General features: G+C 29.7%; 1 long non-coding RNA gene across 1 annotated transcript; it reads right to left on the bottom strand.

Annotated features, from left to right (window-relative positions):
- Positions 1–3,650: 3,650 nt before the first annotated feature.
- Positions 3,651–5,239, bottom strand: LOC116401746. Its single transcript, XR_004214090.1, has 2 exons — positions 4,966–5,239; positions 3,651–4,176 (listed from the first exon to the last, which is right to left on the bottom strand). It is a non-coding gene; the product is annotated as an uncharacterized LOC116401746 (long non-coding RNA).
- Between the last annotated feature and the right edge of the window lie 451 nt (positions 5,240–5,690).

Below are 5,690 nucleotides of genomic sequence, written 5' to 3'. Positions count from 1 at the left end.
GAAGAAACTTGACCTAGGTGCTCTCTAGGGTTTCCAATTAGTTACTTGATGATAGTTAGATCATTAACCGAGACAAAGAGCATGCCAAATTTTATGATTGGACAGTCAACCATGGGCGAGAGACTTCCTCAAGCTATTTCTTAGACTTAAAGTGTGTTTTTTAGTTGGGACATGCATAAACATGCTATGTTGGGCATGCAATAAAGGTAAAACCTCGACTTCAACCTCGAGTTAGATTTCTAGCGGGCCTGACCCAAGTCAACCTCCTTTTCCTTTGTTAATTTCAGCCTTAAGTTGTCAGTTTTGGCATGCATCATGTTTCATTTTATTCTTTCATTTCTGAAGGTCAATTATACACTTTTGCCCTAACCCTTTGATCCAAACTCACATGTTATACCTACCAAAGCTTAATCATCAGCCCCACCTACAATTTATGGACTAAAAACTTAAACTATAAACGAATTGTTAATATAAAAACTAAATTTTCTTTTAAGCCATTGCAATTAATTATATATATATATATATATATATATATATATATATATATTTTTTTTTTTTTTGAAGATTTCAATTATTTATCTTCTAAAAGTAAAGTATTATATGTTTGTACTTATCTATTTTTTATTAGCTTGTCTGACTTTTTGTTTGAGCATATGGTGATTCCATTTTTGCCGTAGCAATAAAATAATATAACATTTTCAACGTATGAATTGAAATATTGTTGAGTAATTATGTACCAAATCCTTTTCGTAAAGCTAAGTGGTGATTTATCTTTTTTCCCAATAATTAATTTTATAAACTAAAAAGTGTTCTTCTAGAGTTGAGTCTCCCAATCAAAGAACTGAGAATATATTAAAGAATAAACTTGATCATTTAGAAATTTACATTAAAAGATGTTCACCATATTTTTTAATTCTATGGGTTTAGATCTTTAATTTGAAGAACTTAAGCACATGAGGGTTTCTTAATTTCTTGACTTTCAACTATTTTTAATTCCATTCATTTGACTATATAGACAAATTTTTTTTTTTTTTTTCAAATTCTTATTACTAACTTTTCACTTAAACTTTTTCCATACGAGTGGTAGACAAAAATAAAAAATCTAGAAATTCAAGTATTGAAAAAAAGAAAAAAAAACCAAAGACTTACTAAAATAGTGGGAGAGAAAGGGTAAGAAAATTTTGAGCAATCCATGGTGCAATAAAAAAAACTCTAAGATATGGTTTCTAAGTCTATAGAGCACAAACAAATATTAAGTTCAATAAGTATTAGGAATTGATCCAAAAGAAATTAAGCTAAAACAATCATAATCTAAAATAAAAGTAGAATTGTGTTGAAATATACAAAATCTACATATAAAATTATGACATATTGTATTGATTTTTCACCATAAACGAGCTTTAAATATTCACACTAGACTTTATACCATTGATGTTACAATTAATTTCTACCATTTATTCATTGTTAATTGTTATTATGTGTGTTTGGTTAGTTAATTAGAATGTTGTTAGGTTTTAAGGTGTAAAATCCCACTACTTAGGTTTGAAGATTACTAAAGGCACCTCAACAATCAATATAAATCTAATTAAATAGCTTTACCAGATTTGTATATTCTTTGGACATGCAATTCCAAGGTGGAGGTTTTTTTAATTTATTTATTATTATTATTAGAAAAATTTACATAAATAGATGAAAATAAAAATATTTACATTCTATAGCCAACAAAATGGTGGGCATATATTACTTTTATATTATTAAAAGAATACACATTTAACACACTAAAATATTTGCACGAGGAATCGTCTTCTTTGCGCATTTTTTTAGTGACTTCATTGTTCATTTTTTTCAGCGACTTCATCGTCTTCTTCCTTTATTTTTCTTATGATCTTCCTCGTTTACTTTTTTCGATTTCGATGACATGGTCTTTACTTGATGATCACAACGGCAATATCTCTCCACATCCATCACCACCGGTAAGTATTTCTACTGTTAGTGTTTCCACATCCATCATCAACTTAAGAGTCCGGCCTAAAAGGCTTAAAAAGTAAAGAATATTATCAACGGGTGAAGTTAATAGTAGTTCCACACAAAATCTTCGAGGAAAATTGGTGCTAATGCGTACATTTGGACTTACCTCCATTAATCTACATGTCCTCTACCTCTAACGTTTCATATCTGACTATGTACCACCCATCCGATGCTGCACCAATGATTGAAAAATCTAAAAATGAGGAGTTTGGCATGAGATTGAACAATGCAAGCTTGTTAATCAGGAACATCTTGACAAAGGACGTCGATCACGTCAAGTTGTTTCCAACCTCCATGTTGATCCCAGAAGATGACTGAACGCGAGGACACGTTCTTTCTGTAGTAAGAGAGAATCTCATGAAGATATAACTTAAGATATAGAGTTAATCTTTTAGTTATGATCACTATTAACTATAGGGTTAACTTAAGATAACGCAAGCTTTTAGTGTTTTGCTTATCATGAGTCTTATTTACTTTTTTTAGCTCATATTCCTTTTACCCTAGTTTCTTTATATTTCTCTCAACAAAAATCTAGAGATAGTTTTTGGATATAAGAATGAAATACACTTGAGAATCGACCGTTGTAGCCAAGTCTACGATTTCTCTATTATCTCTACAACTCATTCTTGTCTCTACATCACTTAGAAATACCAACTTTAATAAAATCAGTCGACAATTAATTCAAAGATTGGCAAATTCAATATCACCAAATAATTCTCAAATTCATCACATTGATCATTATAAAAAACAGGTTCAAATTCATCACTGATGAATTCAATCAAAACCTGATCGTTGGTGACAAAACATATTTTGGATTCAAATTTCTTTAATTCTTTAGCCAAAATTATCAAAAATTGGATCAAGAAACAAGTAGAAAACAAACATATTTCAACAATTCAATATGAAATTCGTTGTATGATACCATTTGATAGCATAAATACTTTAAATCTATATAATAGAATAACCCAAGATCATTTATGTCAAATTGTCAAAAATAAGTTACACACCAGATTTTATCATAAAGAATTGATGATGGCTATAAAATGGCTATTGTACCACTACTACAAAAATGAGTTTACTTAACGTTTTTTTACCTGTCAAGTATTTATTTACTTAATACTTTTTAATGCGTCAAGTAATTCGAGAATAAGGGAGGTTTACTTCACAATTCTTAAACGTCAAGTAAAATTATACTTGAGAGTTTATAATTGTCAAGTATATGAGATTACTTGACATTTTTTATGCGTCAAATAATCCAGTGTCAAGAATAAATGGTTGTTTTTTGACCGTATTTAAGCATTAAGTTAAATTATACTTGACAATTTATAAATATCAAGTATATAAGATTAGTTGACATTTTCTACACGTCAAGAATTGATTTATTCTTGACATGATTTGCAGTCAAGGTTTTTTTTTTTAATATTTTTCAAATGAAAATTTATATATTTTAAAATATACATATAATTTATCTTGCACCTATTTTGAAGTCAAACAATGACAAACATAAATAAAGCAAGATAGTACACAAATGTGCTACACATTAATTGAACAATTTAATCAATCCAACCTTTCAATCAAAGATCTAAATATATTTTAATGAATTGCATATAACACAAAATATATGTAATAATAAGAAACATCATTCATATTACAAAACGAGTTATGATCATCGTTTTTAATCATAAAACATAGTATATGTAATAATAAGAAATAGAGACATCATCCTCCTCCAAGCGCCACAATATTCTAAGATAACTCCAAGCTCAAAGTCTCACTGATTGTTATTCTTAACTTCTTAAAATCAACAAACAAAATGGGAATAACATTAAAACTATGAACTTTAAGTCTAAATCAAATAATGCCTCCAATAAACTAAAACTAATTCATAACTCCAAAATATAATTGAAAAGAACTCATCAAATTATAAAACTCATAGAGAAATCTCGAAGAAACACTCGAATTAGATGGGTAATACACATAAAAAGAATCGGTACCGAGTGGAGAGCCAGTAACGAATGTGGTTCAAATTCGATATACATTCGGTAGGTGACTTCTATGAAGTGGAAAAGCTTCTGGTGCTGTTTTTGGGAAGGAAGCATCTACAACATTGTGTTCAATTTTATGAATTGAATCACGAAAACGATGAGACTGTATAACAAAATCATTAATCGAAAATAATCGTTCCAATCTGAGCCACATCAATGAAAGATATGTTCCAAAAGAGAAAGAAAACAAAAATCCCCATATCACTTTTAACAAAATGTTATTTACTTGCAACTATAGAACTGGTTCACTACAATGGGAGAATAGTAATTTAATTGTCATTCTTAACATCCCAGCAAGGAAAGGAAAACCTCAAGGTATTCCAAGAAATCAATCTGTTATTAAGTATGGTATCCGCTATCCCAAATTCCAAGACGGTGACAAAACCTAAGCAATAGAACATATGACAGGAGAGGTTCTTGATGCTAGTTCGGATGTAAATTTGCATCAAATTCATATCTACACAAGGTTTACATCAATTACCATTCACCCAAACAATCAACCAAGATTTACGCTAAATACAAAATAATGTTTCACAGGAAGACCCAAAAAAAAAAAAAAAAAGAACTTTAGTGAGCAAATCCAAATAATTCAAAAGTATAAAGACCAAAGGATAGCAAGTGACAAAAGTTTAGGAATTTAAATAGGATTTACCCCAATACCTTTTCAAGTACAAGGTAAGGCTATGGGGTTAGCATCATCAAGGTAACCTCACTGAAAATTATCTTTTTTTTCTTTCTTTTCTGTTTGTTCTTTTCATTGTTTGGAATAATCAGTCATGTAGGAATTGGACACATCTAAATCATGAGCAATTACTCAACTCAAAGCATGCATACACCAGAAATTTTGTAAGAACAAGTTGATTGAGTGAGATAGAGAAAGACAGGAACTCACTCTTGAGCTCGTTGAGCCATTCGGCCAACAATATTGAAAGTGGAGCGACGGTTGATATCGTAAATGAACGACGGTGTGAGATCCACCATTGTTCTTGTGCCTGTGCATGAACAACGAAACATAAATTGTTGTTAGATGGAGACAAATACATTACTTGACATTTTACCAATTTAATGGGTGAAGTACTTAAAATAAAAAGTAATATATTTTTTTCAATTTTTTGTATGTTACTTCAAAGTTTTTATTAACAATTGTCAACTATTTCAAAATTACATGCGTTAGGTATTGACATGTCTTCTTCAACAAAAACTCTGAATGCCTTCGTGGGATCTTTCTTTTGATGGGATACAAGAAAAACTAGATGCTTATTGTTTTGATATATTGAGTTAAACTTTTTATATACTAGTTCAATCGTGATTTTCACTAAATCTTAATTAATGCTTTCTACTCATTTAATCCATTTTCAATTAAGAATCTTATACCTTAATTAAATAGAGATCATGATAGGTCCAATTTACTAAAATATTCCAATGTGATAAATTACTAATTAACATGCATAGTCCACACTTTCATGTATTATTTAAATATGTTTAACAATTAGCTTGGTAGATATAAATTAACCATCTAACCCTATACTCTTGTATGTATGTATGTAGGTATAGTCACCATTACGCAACAAAGAATAAGATCTGAGGTCGGTAATTCTATGGTTAAGGTGGAGGCCA

This window comes from Cucumis sativus, chromosome 1, assembly GCF_000004075.3.
Source record: "Cucumis sativus cultivar 9930 chromosome 1, Cucumber_9930_V3, whole genome shotgun sequence".
Classification (NCBI taxonomy): Eukaryota; Viridiplantae; Streptophyta; class Magnoliopsida; order Cucurbitales; family Cucurbitaceae; genus Cucumis; species Cucumis sativus.
Note: the sequence above shows the minus strand (reverse complement) of the source record. Positions and strands in the feature narration are given on the sequence as shown.